The sequence below is a fragment of the Silene latifolia genome, chromosome 10 (assembly GCF_048544455.1).
Source record: "Silene latifolia isolate original U9 population chromosome 10, ASM4854445v1, whole genome shotgun sequence".
In the NCBI taxonomy this organism is placed as follows: domain Eukaryota; kingdom Viridiplantae; phylum Streptophyta; class Magnoliopsida; order Caryophyllales; family Caryophyllaceae; genus Silene; species Silene latifolia.
The window spans coordinates 72,872,362-72,891,592 of record NC_133535.1 but is presented as its reverse complement, the minus strand read 5'-3'; the positions used below and the strand labels follow the sequence as shown (position 1 = coordinate 72,891,592).

General features: G+C 39.9%; 1 long non-coding RNA gene across 1 annotated transcript; it reads left to right on the top strand.

Moving 5' to 3' along the window:
- The first annotated feature begins 1,296 nt into the window (after positions 1 to 1,296).
- Positions 1,297 to 3,200, top strand: LOC141605678 (uncharacterized). The gene is made up of 5 exons (XR_012526425.1): positions 1,297 to 1,466; positions 2,424 to 2,536; positions 2,640 to 2,741; positions 2,841 to 2,935; positions 3,017 to 3,200. It is a non-coding gene; the product is annotated as an uncharacterized LOC141605678 (long non-coding RNA).
- The last annotated feature ends 16,031 nt before the right edge of the window (positions 3,201 to 19,231 follow it).

The following is a 19,231-nucleotide window of genomic DNA, read 5'->3' as shown; positions in this document are numbered from 1 at the left end:
ATTTTCCGTAATAAAAGTGATAACAATATTAGTATGTGTTAGTCACAATAACATCGTAACAATGAGTTCCATAATTCGATAAATGTATCTTCACAATTGTTTAAAATACATCGTAGATGATAAACGTATGAATTAGTAATTTCAACCGAAATCTATTTCATAAAAAGTAACATAGATACACCGAGAACTTATTTATAATGATTAAATATTAAATATACCGAGTAATATTCATTTTCAATTAATAAATAAATTTACTTTCTAAAAGTTAAAAATAATCCCGTGAATTTTCACGGGTGTTACACTAGTATTTATTAAAACAAACGCAAGAAACCCTCATCCCTCTCAAGTGTCATAGATAGCAACTCCTTCATTATTTCTCAGCTCTTTCCTTCATCCCTCACAGTCTCACACTTCTCGACACCAGTAAACTGAGATTAAATTAAAGAAAGTCAGTTACAGAGCGAACCCCGGCGTACCGAAGTTCTTTAGAGTACTAGAAACCCAACTAACCGAACTAACGTTACATGAACATGAAACAGAAAAAGTGAGACGACACTTCTTGTAGGGAGGATGATAAAACTCATCGAAGTGGAAAAGGTTTGCCTCCTTTCTCTTAGTTCGCTTAATCAAAATCTCTTCCTTGGTGAATCTGCAAAAAGCAAGAGAATAGTCGACACAAACCGAAGATCTTTTCTTCTTACGAGTACTAGCCTGGGTCACACGAGGGCGGTGGTCGGAAAAATTCGCCTTACGCCTACAACTCATGGTCTTATTTCCTCTAACCGCAGCAAACTGAAATTGTACCGCAGATACCTTGCTAACTTGAGCCGAGTCGGATGAAACCCGCTTCTTTTTAGCAATTTGTAAAACAACATCCTCTTGAACCACCTTAACATTTTCGAAAATAACGGAAGAATGCTTATCTTGCTCCTTTGGAGAAGGAGAAAGGGGGGGAACTTCTGCTACCCTTGAAATATCTTCATGGGGAGTTCCCGTCTGGATAGAATTGTCAGGGATGAGGGGTCGAACCCTCATGTAAGACAAAGAACCTGCATGGTAAAAGAAGAGATCTTTTCCCGCTAACAAATTATCATAATCCTTCGACGAAATAAGCAAATTATTTTTAGTGCGCTTTTTATTAAATGAGTACGTTGCCGGTTTGTCATCAGAGAAATGAGGGATAGGGTCAGTACTCTCGGCAGACACGGCAGGCAAAGGTGGGTCGGACTCAGAGATGTTGTCAAAGACCATCAAATCTGGGCTGGAACTAACTTCAGTAATCATGGATTCAATACTACGAGAGGAATTACCTCTCAATCCACTGCAACGATCAAGGCGACCAACCACTACTCTCCACCACGCACCACCGTCCATCGCGCACCAGGACGGGCCACTTTACCGCCAACTACTGCGTTTTTGCGTCTTTTCTCCTTATGGTTGTACCCTAATTTTGTTCCTCGATTCGGGTATTATATATTGCTCATTATTTCAATTGAATATTTTGAAGTTTGAGTTTTATTTACTAGTGGTTGATATGGTTGAGGTACATGGTAATTGAATTAGGATTTTCTTTTTCATGTCATCTACCATCTAATTAACTTAGGGTTTTGATTGTGAGTTTGTTCCCTTTTTTTTTTTATTTTTTTTTTTGCAAAAAAGTATCATTTCATTCATTAAGAAAGAAATTACAAGAATGGTTTTTTTGCGAAGACTATCCACTAGACAGTTTGTTCCCTTTTACCCATTTGATTTTTGATTTTTGATGTATAAATGAATTTCTTATCATTTAAATTTAAATGTGCTTCTCAATATGGTCATTTAAATTATTAATCATCGTTTATTGCCACCAATGTGGGTATTTGGCCGTGATTTGCAAAATCAAGTTTGTTTAATCTCAGGAAGTTCCTCTTGATTTTGAGCCTACACCCCAAACGAATCAATGGAGACTGTTATTAGTGCCAAAACCAAACATTGAGTGACCTCAACCCAACAAGAACAAAATAATTAGGCCGATGAAACTGAAGAAGAAATATTAGGCCGATGAAACTGTAACTCGGATAGGGTTCATGTACAGGTAAGTTTGGGTTTGGGTAGCTCTTAGATTAGCAGTTACGGGTCTGGTCAATTGGCCATTTTTGGACGTGGAGAATAGGATTTGTATGATTGTATCAAATCACTCATTTGAGCCATTTTTGATCGGGTTGTTTCGGACATGGGAAATCTGGATGTAGGTTTACCTCTTGTTTTTTTCGGGATAGTTTCAATTTTGGCTGGTCTAATTACATCTGATGAGATCTTAATAGGGTCTTGAATAATGTATATCTTTTCCTGAATAGTCAATCCTAGATCGAGAATTATGGCGTCAATAGAATTTCTTAATCAAAATGACCTTGACAATGATTAATTTTGTTCACGTTGTGCAGCAATACAAGTTTGACTACAAGCTAGCGAACGACCTTGATGCAGAACTTCAAAAATTGCGGTGTCGAGTTAATTATCATGCATTGAGATTTACCAAACCAATACAGGGGTCAAGGTTAGGTTATACTCTAAAGGGTTTTACATTTGTGCATTCACAGTGCTAATTTTGGGGAATTGACTTGGATTGGGTTAATTATAATAGTTCAAAATTGGTGCAGATTTGAGCCGGATATGTTGGCATTCTCTGGGTGCTACTTTGGTGGGGGATAAAAGAAATAAATGAGCTTCGTGAAATAAGGAAGCAATGGAATACGTTACATGTGAGCTCCTATACTTCTCTGTATTTATTAAAACTTCCTGCTTGTCCAGTTTTATGGATACATTCTCACTTGTGTAAATCTTCTCATTTTTTTGTCTAGGTATGCTGGTCTTGCAATATACATAGGCAGTATATGAATTTTACACTCTAGCATTTTACATGGGCAGTATATGCTGGTCATTTAAATATCTCAAAGTTACGTACTGCAAAAGGCTGATAGTAGCATTTTACACTTTAGCATGCTAATTTAGTCAAAATTTTCTCTAAAATGTACAGCCAGTAAGAAGATTTATCAGTTCTCGAACCTTGAAGAATTCATGGTGAGGCCGTGATAGCACCGGTTTATCCTTGTACGCATTCAATAGTCTCTTTTCAGCAGAGCTCAGCTGAAGATCTTCAGGATTTCCGACGCTAGCTAATATTTTTAGCCTCTCTCTGAAAGAAACCTTTGATTCTTTGCTGGTGAACCCTTCTTTAACCTTTTCACTTTCATTTTCCACCACTCTCCGTGTCGTTGATAACGGAAGCTTTATAATACCTCTACTAAATCACGTGGTTTTAAAAATAAATTGAACACGAGTACCTTTACGCTGTCAATAAATTCTGATGGAACTTCTTCATCGATATCCTTTGATAGCTTGAAGTACAATACAAGGCTTATGCCTTCACTGTCACAGTTACCAAGGAACATGGAAGGAGCATATGAAGGCATCTGCAAAGCGACCCAACTGAATATTATACTACTGTTATACACTTATACATACAAAAAAAATTGCTCTAAAAAATAGTAAGAATGGAAATTTTAACAGTAGGCAACAGGAACACAATAAGCTAGAGGTGATCAAATGGACTAAGTTGATTGTGAGAATGTAAGACAGAAGGGTGCCTTTCAGTCTTTCACTTATCACATTTGAAATGAGTGGACTTCTCCATTGATCTTTTAGTACAGTGAAATAAGCAAGTAATGGAGAGCGAATGTTTATGGCTGGCGATTCGGTGTAACTATTGTAAATTTGTTTCAGGCGCTTGTAGTTCAATTCCATAGTAATGTTGTATTTTAGTGCCCTTATATTTAAATTTAGAGTATTGTATGTGTTTTACTTGTATTTGATGTAGTAATTTAGAATATTTATTAAAATCATGTAAAAGATTGTATTGTGGAAAAATATGTTAGAGAGTATTTATATAATTATTGTTGAATAATTTTTTTTTCAAAATTTTGTAACGCTTGTTTGAGGCAAAACAATGCCTCAAAATATTTTTTTTTAAAAATTAATGAATAGCTATTTGCGGCGTTTTTCCATCAGAATTCAGCGACCATTGAAAGCAACAACGTAGCGCGACGCCCTGGTATTGAACCCCAATTATCAGACTTCCAAATCTCTGCAGACAACAACCAATGATCAACATGTGATCAAAGACTGGACAAAGGCCACCAGGAAAAAGCACAATTTGACAAAGACGGAACGACAACCGTCCCTTCTCCTGGATCTTCCTCCTCCTCCAAGGCCTCAGCCACAAACTCAACGGGCCTAGAAGCCCCAGAACACTCGCCTGAAATCAAAAGAAAAGCAACGTCAGCCGAAATTTCGGCATTACCACGGCACAGAACGGGCGAAATCCAAAAACAAAATGACCTGCCAATACAAAACAAAAGCAAACAGCAGGGGCAAACCCACCCAATCCTACCGAGCACAACAAAAACTCACAAAAACGACTCGCCCTTCTTTTCAAGCAAAAGACGAGTCAAAACAACAAAAAAAAAAGCAAAAAAAACCCAACACCCTCGGGCCCACACAAGGTCTGCAAAACAAAAGCAACAAAATTCCCGACACAACTGGGCATTTTATACAGCTCGAAAAAGGCAATTTTATGCCAAATTGAGCACAAACAGGTCAAAAATTCAAATTACGACCAAAACAAAGCAATGTGACTTGATCACGCCCCAAAAATGCCCTAAGCTACCGTTAAGGTCCATTTCAAAGCAAAATGGCTCAGTTTGAACCGAAACAGACGCTTATTTCATCAGCATAAGACCGTCTTATAAAGGAAAAATGCAAAATTTTGCCCCTAACACCCAACGAAGGTTTAACATAACAAAGACAGCCTTCCCCCCGACTACAATGCAACCTAGTGGTGCACACAACTCGAGCAAACAAGCACAACATTGTGAAATGAGACGGTCTTTTGTCTCATTCACGTTTTTCGCACGTAGGGAGCGGGAACGGGGGCCAAAATGCAAACTAAAAGCACCCCTATACTCCTAAACAGGTTTCTAACCTAATGAAAGCATTAATTCCACTCGAAAATGGGCAAAACAAAAGCGCTCAAATCGATTTCTAAAGGGTTATGGTTTCGCCCTAATTCAACTAACAAAAAGGCAAACAAGATTATATGGAATCAAGAGGATTTACATAATTTGAGATAACATAGTGGTTGTAGCACAAATGCAAGAAAAAAAACGGGATCAACAATGGCGAAAAAATGGCGATTTCGTGCGTTTTTGTGAAGAAGACGAAGTGAATGAGGAGCTGCTGCTCCTCGCGTCTTTTAGACAAATAAGGGGAGGCTCCTTACATCGCACAACGGCTCGCGCCTCTTTGAGGTGATCCCGGCATTTTCAGCGAAACTTTGGGCTTTGACCCAATTTCCCCACAAACTCGCTATTTGTCTCAACGGCGGAAAAAAAAATCGTCCTTTTCAAACAAAAAACAAAATAGTGAAATTCCAATTCACTATTCCTCACAAATTTCAAACGACGGAATTTAAAAAAAACCGTCATTTTCAAAAAAAAAAAAAACAAAATAACGAAATTCAAATTTATTATTTTCACAAAATTCTAACGACGGAATTAAAAACCGTCATTCTCAAACGAAACCCAAATAGTGAAATTCGAATTCGCTATTTCTCACATATTTCAAATCGCAGGATGACGGAATTAAAAACTGTTATCTTCCAAACAAATAGCAAATGGCGAAATTCACATTCGCTATTTCTACAACCTCGGAGTCCAGTCTCTACATGGCAACCTCTTGAAATAAGCCCGATAAAATCCGGCTATTTCCTGCAGTCGATTACTCGACCTTCAAACGATACACAAGTCTCTACATGGCAGCCTCTTGAAATAAGTCCGATAAAATCCGGCTATTTCCCGTAGTCGATTGTTCGACCTTCAACGACAAACAAGTCTCAACACACCAACCTCTTTGAAAAAGCCCGATAAAATCCGGCTATTTCCCGCAGTCGATTACTTGACCTCGGACGGCTGGCGAGCCTTTGCGCGTAAACAAGAAACAACTCAAGGATGTACCCTAAAGATCCCTCGGGTATGACTCCTTCTTATGGTTGGCAAGCCTTTATACGTAGTCTAACGGACTTTAAACGACCCGCACTGGATGTCGACAGACTCTAAGCTGTTCCCGACGACATGTCCTTGACTCGAATCCCCGAGTCGCCTCTACGTCGCCCTTCTAGACGGTAGGTCCTCGGCCAGAATCCTTTCGTGCCGGTTCGACGTCGTTTCGGTCTCCAGGTTGTAATCTTCGATTGACCCGAGGGCTGTACTTTGACTTTCGCTCTGTCCAAGCCTCAGTCAAAGTGGGGGCTCTGTAGATACCCAGTATTTGTCGAATCCTTAACAAACACCTGATGATTATCGGACTACAACTTGCTTAGAAATCCCTACGTTTGATCGACAGTTTGTATAACTATGCGTCGAAAAACTCAAAACGATTTCGAAAACAAAACATTTTCAAAACATTTCAAAAGTACATGGAGTGTTTTTTGCACGACGACGGAGTCGCAATGTGTGGACATGGGCCACGCGCGCCGTGCGCACCCGCACATTGTTTTTGAGGCGGCGACACTTCTCCCACGGAACCCTGGTTTGCCAAAGCACATCATGGGCCGTTACCGATTTGCGAGGCTTTGAAACCGGTGAAAGGTTGAATATGCCTGCATTTGTGGAGTCGCCACCAATTTATTGTGGAAAAATTGAAACCGTTTGAATACCTCATGTCATGTCAAGACAGAAAGTAATGACATAAACACTAAGAACTCGTTACCCTTAGCATTCTATGTCTAGAATGACTCTCGAGATGCCAATGGACACGGATGTTCGGAGATAACTGGAGTAAGGGGTAAGGGTACGTATTAGGAAGCTTTTTAATTCGAACACCTAATTCCGCCCGCCTCAATAGCGGCTTCTACTAATGATTAGGGAAATTGTTCATATTTGATATGTCGTCGACGTAATGCATGCAATGCAACAAACATAGATTTATCCAAGCATGTGAAATCAGGCTATATCGGTTAACACGTGTTTTAGCAAACAATTTGGTGGAAGTGGATGTTAGGTTAATTACATGTGAATGTCATACAATACAATCATACATGATAATAATGATAAATACAAAAACTACAAGTTAAAAATTACAAGGTTTATTTGATCTACGTCAAAAGCACGCTAGAAGACGGGATTTCGAAGAAGAAAATAAAATTAGAAATTAAAATATGAAAATACGTCAGAGTAGGGGTGATAATACGAATAATAGTTGATTTAAACCGTAATTAGAAGCTACGTTAAAGCAAGAAAGAGTTCAGAGACAGAAACCAGCCCAGAATAGGCGCAGCATCTGCTGCGTCCTCTGGAAGAGGCGCAGAACCTTATGCGTTTGTTTTAGAGCCGGGCTCTGGCTGTGAAGTCAGAACCGCTACATTGTTATCGTTCATAGGTATATTTAGGATGGATTATCGATATTTGACTCGAACTGGAGTGCTTTAACCAATTATGTATATCTGGGCAAGTCATAAAACGAATTAAAACGAGAAATTACAGCGGTTTACGTGATTATGATTAACTCGTATCGGAAATACAAAAAGACGAAGCTTGAGGTTAGATTAAGACGAAACTGGACAAATAAAATTTGGAAGAAAACTTATTTATCAAATTAGGATTCCAGAACCTCGACATGAACAAGTCGAAACCCCGAAGAATCGATTTGAATTAAAATGGCGAAAACCCGCAAGTATTGAATTACTTAGGATTAAGGACGAATTAAGCATTGTAATTAAAAAGGAAACTGTGGAAATTGTTAAAACCTGATTCATATACGGAAAATAACAAAATGAACGAAAGAAAATGGAAGAAATAAGAAAAGAGAAAACTTGCAGGAAGTCGAAGAAGTAGAAGAAGAGCAGAAGCAAGAAGCAACCTCTGGAAGAGGCGCGGCAAAGCTGCGATCCTTCCAAGAGGCGCAGCTGCTGCTGCGTTTCTTCTTGACGTCTGACCTCTGCTGTTTTGTAAAAACGATTTAAAAAGTGATTAAAAAAACGGTTTTGAACATGCTTATGACATAAATTCTTACATTAATTACAATACAGAAAATAAATACAGAATTAAGATGGGATTTTACACCCTCAGACTTACATGTTAGCGTCGCGAGATTTAACTAAATTGGGTTTTAGTGGTAACTCGACTCGATCTATGCAAATATGAAAGAGCCCTTGAAAAAGGAATTTAAAAGATTGATTTATTGATTGTGTAGTGGTCAAATTGGTCGGTCATGCAAACGTGACTGGTACTCAGAATGATCTGAGTTTACGTGGTCGATTGATTAAGCACGTAGACGTCGAAAAGAAAAGAGCGCGGTCTTAGAATGCAAAGGGAGAAGAGAAGGGCGGACACTCGTGTGCCAAATACGGAGGCCGAAGGTCTCTATTTATACTAAATACATGGAGGAATTATGGTAAGGGTAGAATTTGGAAAGGAAAAGGAAAGAAAGATCCGAAGACAACCGACTTAGGTTGAAACCCAGAAACTTGGACAAAAAGAAAGCCTTGAGAAAAGGCGCAGTAAGAGATGCGCTTCCCAGAAGGGGCGCAACATTTGGTGCGTCCTTTCTCGGGTAGTATTCTTCTGCGCAAGAAAACGAGTTTGACAGCCTATCGTATTTTAGGCATAACTTTCTCTACAAAACACGGATTAAGTTTATTTCGGTGGCCTTGGAAAGCTAAGTGAAATATCTAGAACTTTCTGTGAAATAGGCTAGAGCCAAAAAAGTCGTTATCACCTCGTAAAACGGGCCTAAATTTTGGGTTGTCATTTTAGCTAAATGAAATGCACATTTTGTAATGTAAACTTTACGTTTAGCCTAAAGAAGTGACATGGGACTCAAAATAAGATATACTCATAACATTTTATGACATCCTAACCTTAGGTAGACAAGCACATTGCTTTTTGACGAGGGATTTGACGGTTTTAGGAAATGAAGACGGTTTTTGACCCGGGCTCCAAATGTACTTTAATTACTACCAAAACTACCATAATGACACCTAGATGACAACCAAGGGGTAGACACAAGTGTACGAGTTACCTTTTATTAACCGATTTACAAAACGTCATAAAATCGCGACATATGCTAAACATGCGGCCCAATCATCACTTGATGTTTGGCGGGAGGTGTAGAAATGAGGTATCTACAGAGCCCCCACTTTGACTGACGCTTGGACAAGGCAAAAGTCAAAGTATAGCCCTCAGGTCAATCGAATATTACAACCTGAAGACTATGGCGACGCGAGGCGGCTCAAGGGGTCTGAGCCAAGGACCTGTCGTCGGGAACATTTTAGAGGTTGTCAACTATCTGGGAGGGTCGTTTAAAGTCCATTAGACTATGTAAGGAAGCTCGCCCGCCATAAGAAGAAACCATACCTGAGACACCCCTGGGTGAAATGAGACTGAAGGCGCTTCGGCAAAACTCTTTGGTCTGAAGTTAAATAGGTGTCTAAAGGCATTAGGGGTTACAGGGATTCTGAAGAAACTTCTTAACACTTCTGAAGGCTAACTCTGAAGGCTATCTCCAAAGGAAAGGGTGAAGGACAACTCTCTGAAGAACTGAACATGAGGATTTAACTGAAAAGAACTTCTGGAATTTACTAAAAAGGGGTTATCTGAAGGTTACTGAAAGGATTATCTGAGGGTCTATCCTGAAAGTTTTCTGAAGGAAGAACATATGAAGGACTCTCTTGAAGGAATGACTGTGAAGGGTTAAGCCAAGTTTCTGAAAGATCTGAAGGATTAAGGGAAACTTCTGAAAGATCTGAAGGATTAAGAACTCTTCGGGAGTTATTTTTCTCAAACTCTATAGGAAACCATATGAGGGTCAGCAGGACGTTGGAAGAAACCGCTGGGGAATCTGTTCGCGTCGGTCTCAAGCGAACTCTGTTTATGAGAAATACGTGGGCTGTAAGCGGAAACGAACTCTCGTTGGGGAACACATCGATGACTCCGCTGGGGAGGATCATATGTTCAGTCGACAACGCGCGCCCTTGGCACCGCTGAGGAGAAAATAATAGATCGACAACGACGCGTCCTTCGCACCGTTGAGGGGAAATCCGCACGGGTCGTCGCAAGCAAAATTCCGATAAAGAGTAAAAGTCTATGAACTGTATTTAGTGACCATGAATTCTTGTAATTTTCTTGATTGTCATGGAAGAAACCTTGAGCAATACTGCGAATACTGTTGGGGAATATCGTGATCGTCGCTGGGGAAAATGAAGACTTGAGCGAAGCCCCCAGTTGGAGCGAGAATTGCTTCTGATAATCACCTGCTTGGTTAGTAGCCACACAAGAACGCAATCTAATAGGCAAATAGCACACAACACATGAGGAAACGCAATTAGCATATGGACCTCAAATGAGGAAGGAAACATACAATTTTTGAAAACTCTTTCTTTATAAAATTGTTTAAAACTTGAAATAAAGGTGGAATTTGTAATGCGTTATGCATATCCAATTGGGCTTTAGATGCATGACTTGACACGACATCGACTCACTAGGACACAAGACGATAGACTGACGCAACGCTGACTTAGATTTGACGCGACACAGGGATGAATTTGACAGACTTTGCTTAAGTATGCGCAACCCCTAGCCAAGTGTGGGTGACAATGCGTATCAGTTCCAAAGGTAGAAGAATTGCAAGAATGATGGGGATATATAAAGGCAAGGCATGAGCCATGGATCAACTGTCTACTTTGGACATCTTTTGCTGCCATTTACTGTAAAAGAGACCCCTCTTGAGGCACGATAACTTCGAGAATCGATCTAAGACCTCTGTCATTGTCCGGACCAAGCACTAGTCTGGCTTAAAATAAGAGAGGAATAAAGGGAGGAATAAATGAAGGGTGACGCCTCAGAAGAGAAGCCCCCATGATGAGAAGGTGGCTCTGGAATTTGGTAAAAAGGAGACTGGGCGACAAGAAGGAGCCCCCAGTAAAGGGGTATAAATGGAAATTATGGTTGGAAGGTTGGAATTGAGGTTAAAGGTTGATGGTTGACGTGGTTGATAATTGAGGTTGAAAGTTGAAAGTGGGGATGGTTGTGTCCTTGAAGTTGAAAGTTGATCATTGGGATGGTTGTGTCCTTGAAGTTGAAAGTTGATAATTGGGATGGTTGTGTCCTTGAGGACTTCCTATGTATTGATGTGAAGTGAAATCAAACTAGATCGTAGTTCTGAGGTTTTGTTAATTTTATTTGGGTGTTATGGTTGTATCCTTCTTGTGTAAGAAAGGAATGCCTACGTATCCACCTGAAGAGGTGAAATCAAACCATGGTCGTAGTTCAGGTGTGTGCCTAAGCTATGTTGTCAAGGCTTTAAAGTGCATGGGTCAGGAGAGTATTTTCCTTTGGTGACTCGAAGAATCGATTTGAGATAACTCCCTCTGATCATAGACCAAAGAGGTATAACTAATTTTGTAAAAATTTCTTTGTCGTGTGAGCGCACTCGGAAGTGGACCCTAAGGATGGATATGGGTTCGTCCCGTCCTAGGTAGAAAAGTATCTAAAGACTCCGTGTCTGAGTCAAGGTGAAACTGAATTGGATATTTGGAATACAGGGCTCGTAAATAAGAAGCTTTTATGAGCAAAACTCCGGAGCTTTGATTTTGTGAAGTTGAGGCTCGATGGGATTATGGCTTGTAATATGGCTTGGAAATGGAGTCTCTTGGCTTGATGTAGCCTGAGCACATAAAGGTAGGTTGATTGATGCGGGATCAGATTTCCATGTCTTGGCCCTAAAGGATGGGTATACTTGACGAGCTTGAGAGGATTCTCAAAATTCCTAACTATCTCCCTGTAATGGTCTCGAGAAGGACTTAGGGTGTGTCATGTGTGAAAGGCTAAGTGAGGGTGCTAGCTGACCATCTTCATCGATGTCTTGATTCTATATAGACTTTAACATTATTCCATTCAGCATTTGATTTCAAGTTTGTTCTTGATTCAGACTCAGATTCTTGGTCTAGAATATATCTCGGCTTTTTGCTCAGATTCTTGATTCAGATTTTTGAAGATAACTTTGACTTTGGATATTGACATTAACTGATTGAGCCTTCTGCTTTTGATTCTTTTATCTTGAATTACGGGCATAACTGCGACCTTGGATATTGACACCAGTTTCTCTTGATTGAGCCTTTATCTTTGATCATGGCTCGTATCGTCTTGTATTTGCTTGCATAACTTCGGCTTTGAGCCTTTGTCTTTGACCATGGCTCCTATCATCTTGGATCTGCTTCCTATCATGGATTTGGGTCAGACAATCAACTTTGGTGCGAAACGGGTTGGTCTTTAGTAAACAGGTTGTTTATTGTGGGGAATGGGCTTGCCTTCCGTCATGGATCGTTAACAAGGGAGATGGTCTAGATTCGTCCTAGAATCTCTTGAGATAGGCTCGTTCTAAACTGGGGTATAGTGAGGTTTCTGTTACCAGATATGGAACAGGTAAGAAAATGGACACGGAGTTTCGGGTCCTCTACAACTTGGAATAGAACATCGTTTAAGTGTACACACATTGACTTTCCATGTGTTGTTCTTTTTAAAATGTCTCAAATCAATTCTTGTTGTCACAGGAAAATGGTAAACGAAGAGAATAATAAGTGGATTAAAAAGTGTACTTTTATTGAAATAAATAATAAATGTATAGACACGAGAAGACATGTGACTCGTGGGACAGCCCCCAGGTTGTTACTAGGAATGGAAATGGACACAAAGGAAATCATGGGAAAGAAAGCCTAAGACTCGGACGCAGACTTTGATTCGATCCTAAATCTAGACTCCTAATCATCGGCCCATGCTTGAACATTTATTCTTCTGGCAACTGGCTTCGGCATCTAATTTCGAGCGTTCATCAATTTGAGCACCTCGTCCTCATCATTGGGAACACTGGAAGGATAAAAGTCAAAAAGATTTTCTTGATAAGTGGTATATCTATGGGGATTGCCTAAGCTGCCTTGTGAGTTAAAGATTGAGAGGGACAATTTCCCACTTTCAATCATATCCTGGATCGCATGCTTGAGCTTATAGCACATCTCAGTATTGTGTCCTTTGCCCCTGTGATACTGGCAATGGGCATTACTATCCCAGAACCTAGACTTCTTTTCTGGATCTGGTGTAGGACCGATAGGCTTCAACATCCGTCGTTCTATGAGTCTATGAAGGGCATCGGTGTATGGGATACCAATGTCGGTAAATTTCCTTGGAGGTGTATCCTTCTTGTCGGAAGTCTTTGTGAATGACCTTGGAGAGTTGTTAGGTTTCTTTAACGAAGGCTCTATGAGGTTGCCTTTGTTGATTTTTATTTCTGGATGAGAAGAACTAGGAATAGATTGCTAAGTTTTTGCTTTCTCATTTGGACTGTCAGGTTGAGGGTTTGTCTGGACACTTTTCATCTTGAGAAGTTGGGCGTCAAGCTTCTTACCCATTTCAGCAAACTAGTTCTCCATGTTGGAAAGCCGAGAGTTTAGGTTATCAATGGCTCACTCTATTTTGGAAAATTTATTGTTGAAGGCAATGGAAAGCATGAGCATTCCACTTTGGATATCTTCGTCTTCGAGGACATTGATATCTTCATCGTCACGAGGATCGAGGAGATGAGAACAGTCTAGGGATGATTCTTCGTCATGTTAAATGATATTAGACCCAAGAGGGTCGATCTTCTTGGATTGCTTGACGGAAGGTGGCATAGGAAGCTTACCATCCTCGATCATATCCTGAATAATATGCTTTAAACAAAAGCATTCTTCCGTATCGTGTCCCCTACCTCAATGGTACTGACAATATGAATTGCCCTTCCACCTAGGCAATATCTTTTCAGGGTCTGGGGTTGGACCAATTGGATGAAGTTTTCCCTGGGAAACCAGTCTTTGTAGAGTTACTTGATATGTGGTTCCGAGGTCAATGAATTCCCTATGAGCTCGTCCCGGCCTTCTAGGTGGAGTTTCCAAGAGGTTGAATCCCTTGTCTTCATTGGCCTTCTTAGATGGGTGAGTTGTGTTGAAGCTATGACCTGGCCTTGGGGTACGAGAAGATGGTAAAGGTTTCATCATGTCTATCTTGTTTTCCATATTGATGACGCGAGTGCTCAAGTCTTTGACGGTGGCCTGAAGCTTAAGGACTGCAGCACTTAGTTCTTCGACGATGACAGATAAACGTTCTTGAACATTTCCATTGGAAATTGCAGAATTCCTACCGAGAAGAAAATGACGCGCGTTACAACTTGATTTGTCATGGGATCACGCATACCAAGGCGACAAACAAAGGCTAATACGAAGGAAAATATTTGAGGACGAGACGAGTTGACTTTGACGGAGTGACATTTAGATGGTTGACCTGATTGCCGAGATTGATGACACGTGATTCTAAGACGTGTGTTTTAAGATAGACTTGACTCGAGGTTCGTGTATGTGTGTCCCGAACGTGTCACTAGAAGAATTCGAGAGACGGATTTTGGAATGACTCGACGTGTTAGCCTCTAGTGTGTGAGTCGAGGTGTGGAAATGTTTAGATCCTAACTGAATTGGGGTAGGGGTCCAAAATGACGGCGTGACGCCTTAGGACTAGACTTGAATTTGTAAAGACCCAAAATGTAAAGGAAGACGGGTTTATGACTCGACAGAGTTCCGACTAGGACATAGTCGGTTTGAATTTTGACTCTAACTTAGCCCAATTGAATTTACATATTTACATTTACAAGGTTTGAAAATATTTGGGTTTAAAATGTGTTTTTCTTTTTTTACGTTTTTTTTTTTATTTTTTTTTGATTTTGTTTTGAGAATTTAATAATTGACTTGAACTTTGAAAATGGAATTTTACAGAAAGTGGAAAGGTAATGGATTTTACATTTACAGAAAATTAGACATTATTTAATTTACAAAATGGATTTTTGAAGTTGTTTTTTTTTTTGTGTTGGAAAATTGAAATTTGAGAATCGGGAAATTCGGCATTATTTGGTTTACAAACGTGATATTTGAAAAGGTTTGAAAATGAATCTTATTTACCTTGACATTATTTTGTTTATAAATGAGGAATTTAGACACGTGCAATGTACACATACAAAGATGCATTATAACAGTATGCTGAGTGCATTTAAAAGGTTTTGGCTTAAAAGGGGGGTTGCCATACCAGGCAATCAAACCCTGGTCTGTGGAGAGGTCCGTGCTAAACATGAGTAAGGCCGGTTCCTAGTACATTTCCTCGAGTAGTGAAAGCTCTCGATACAAACATGAGTATGCACCGCATTATGGTTGACGTCAATCATTATCCATCTTTGGGCCCAGATAGGAATTTGGACCGTCCAGACGAGGCGATTGGTCGAATGGGTTGGTTTAGGGCCTAGGAAGACCAAATGAAATGACCTAAGAAGGTCGAGTAATGAAAATCGACAACTGTCTCGTATAAACTATTCCCTAACCTTGTTCAAGTTTCACCCTGGGTAACACGTAAGTGTATCATCCCCAGCGGAGTCGCCAAACTGTGGACATGGGCCACCCGCACGTTGTTTTCGAGGCGGCGAAACTTCTCCCACGGAACCTTGGTTTGACAAAGCACGTCAAAGGCCGTTACCGATTTGTGAGGCATTGAAACCGGTGAAAGGTTGAATAAGCCTGCATTTGTGGAGTCGCCACCAATTTATTGTGGAAGAATTGGAAACCGTTCGAATACCTCATGTCATGTCAAGATACAAAGTAATGACATAAACACTAAGAACTCGTTACCCTTAGGATTCTATGTCTAGAATGACTCTCGAGATGCCAATGGACACGGATGTTCAGAGATAACTGGAGTAAGGGGTGAAGGTACGTATTAGGAAGCTCTTTAATTCGAACACCTAATCCCGCCCGCCTCGATAGCGGCCTCTACTAATGATTAGGGAAATTGTTCATATTTGATATGTCGTCGATGTAATGCATGCAATGCAACAAACATAGATTTATCCTAGCATGTAAAATTAGACTATGTCGGTTAACACGTGTTTTAGCAAACAATTTGGACGAAGTGGATGTTAGGTTAATTACATGTGAATGCCATACAATATAATCATACATGATAATAATGTTAAATACAAAAACTACAAGTTAAAAATTACAAGGTTTATTTGATCTACGTCAAAAGCACGCTCGAAGACGAGATTTCGATGAAGAAAATAAAATTAGAAAATAAAATATAAAAATACGTTAGATTAAGGGTGATAATACGAATATTAGTTGATTTAAACCGTAATTAGGAGCTACGTAAAAGCGAGAAAGAGTTCGGAGACAGAAACCAGCCCAGAACAGGCGCAGCATCTGCTGCGTCCTCTTGAAGAGGCGCATCACCTTATCCGTCTGTTCTTGTAATACTACGGTTTTCTATGTCTTTGGGTACTCTATCGAGTGGGGCTTACTCTGTCGAGTAAATATGTTTTTATATGAAACAATAGTCTGTCTGATGGGTACTCGATCGAGTATGTGTGGCACTCGATCGAGTAAGGGGCACTCGATCGAGTAAGTTACTTACTCGATCGAGTAAGTTGGTCTTACGGGTTATTTTAGCCGGGTTTTGTTAATAACGCGTGATTAGTATTTAAGGGTTACGTCACCCTTCTTAATCAGTTTTAAGTTTTCTAAAAACCTTTTAAAGAGAAGAAGAAGTTACGTAGCTTTCATTCATCGCGTTATTAGCAAATCCAAGGGTTAAGATCGTCAGATTGTCTTGTTCTTTACACCGTTGAGTTCGTCGCGTTAAGGGTAAGATTCTTGTATAATTTATGTTGTGTTTCGTTGAGTTTCTTTAAAACCCTAATTGGGTATTGTAGAAGGTTTTTGGTGATTTGTATGGTTGTGGTGGTAATTGTATATTTGTATGTATGCATGTTATAGGAGGAGGATTCGTAGAGGAGATTTTCTGATTAGCTGCTAGATCGTCTGTGGTGATTGCTATCTCAGGTAGGTTCGCCTACTCAGTACTGTTGGTCGTCTAGAGTGTCTTTTGATGTGGTTTGGTTATTGTAGTGCCGGTGTGGTTGATCGATTGTGATAACTGGTTGTTGTTGCGTTGTTTCATTTATCGTTGTTGTGGTGCAACTGATTGTGATTGTTTCTCTATGGTTCTCGAGGTGCGTCCTCGGCTAAGTGGAGTCACTTGCGGGAGTGGCTTCATGGCCGTTGTTCGCCCTCCGTGGAACCTGCCACAGGAGGGGATGTGCACATTAATGGACATGGGTTTATCGCTCGGTATGATGAGCGGGGATTTGGTGGGTACGGCTGCGGTCCCCCCACCGGTGGGCTGGTCCAAAGTGGACGATCGATGACGGTGATTGGTTGGAGGAGATATGATATGTGTATGTTCTGTTGTGCCTGTGTTGTGTCTGTGGTTGTTGGTGTGTTTCTTCAGTTACTGACCTTGTGTGGTTTTGTCTTGTTGTTTGTTTCTGTTGTGTCTGCCGTGATCCCTTATGGTGAACAGTCAGTCTTAGCAGGTTGTGATCTGGATGTTTTAGCTGGGTGCTTGGCGGGATGAGTCTTTCACGAGTTACAACAAAAGTAGTCCATATAGCTGACAGTAGTTTGAGTTGTACCTTTATATACATGTACCTTTAGTTTTGTTAATCACTATAATGTAACTTAATTGTTCTTTTATCGACATTTGATTATTACTGTCCTCGGGCAACCGAGATGGTGATGCCCTTTCAGTACCATCTCACTCTTCCTTACCATGGATTTTCTCTTATCATGCTATCACTCACACTTATCACCAATCAGTTTCCTCTAGAATCCCAAAACTCATTTCATACCGTTAATTGCCCAAGGGAATCACACAATAGTTTCACCTCGTGATAATACAAATTCTCAAACTCACTCACTATCTGCAAATCCACGTCGCGACATGTCTCCATTAAGTTCACTATATACCACTTTTCTCCATCCCTCTACAACGCACTTTCATTACTTATATTCTTAACCAACACAATTCCTAACCAAATACCTCCATAATTCCTTACGCATCTCAAGTTGCTACTATCCACATCCTTCCTTTCAATCTATTCATTCTCACGTTCCTTAGCTTTACATTATCTCTTACCCACATTCACTTACTTTTTCATTACTCAACACACAATCATATCACTCATCTCATCTCATAAAACATGCCCTATGCCTCAATTAAGCCTTACCAATCTTTCTTTTTCTCTTTCCACTATCTATTACAACCACATATAACTCATGTCCTACTCACCGAACTCTTACTCACTACAGGTGCCACTCCTTACACCATAAGATTGAGTAACTTACGCATCAGGACCAACACATAGGTAAAACAATGTATAAAGAAGCCAAATAACACCTTTTAATTAAACATAATATGCAACGAAGTCAAAAGATAAGCATATGACCCAAAACAGGGGTCACTAGATCGAGTACAGGCCACTCGATCGAGTAAGTGACTTACTCGATCGAGTAGGTGAAGGTCAAAGGCACGTAAAACAAATTACCAGGGCTACTCGATCGAGTAAGGGTTACTCGATCGAGTAACAAGAGGTGCACTCGATAAAGTGAGGGCCACTCGATCGAGTACCCTAAGCATTTCTCAACACTGTCCAATTTTCGTAAAACGGTCATATCTCACTCGTTTCTTGGTCATTTTGGGCATGTGACCTATCGTTAGAATCGTAAAAGAACAAGCTATCACCTCCAATTGGAATCATATCAAAATCATTTATGCATCTCATGTTATAACAGTTTAAAGACAACCTCTCTATAATCGAACAACATAACTATTTGATCTTTCTTTCAAACAACTTAAACATCAACAAAGTGAACAAAAACGACTCGGTACTTGTAAAACCACTATCCCTGACCACATGTTACTACTTACCAAAAGCCAAACAATAACATCTATCATGCTCATATAACATTCAACTTATCAATCATGTACTACCCGCATGCTTTAACTTTATAACTTTTCATAACACAAATCATACCCATACATTACAAATCCTATTTCCATGTTACTAATACAACAATATTATAAATCCACTTTGTCTCCTAAACATTTTCATAATCAAGAAATTCATATTCTCATGCAATTGCCACTTCATCTTTTTCAATCAATTCATCTAATTCAATCACATTCCTCATCTAACAAGTGCATATGATACAACATAGACAATTATATGAACTTAT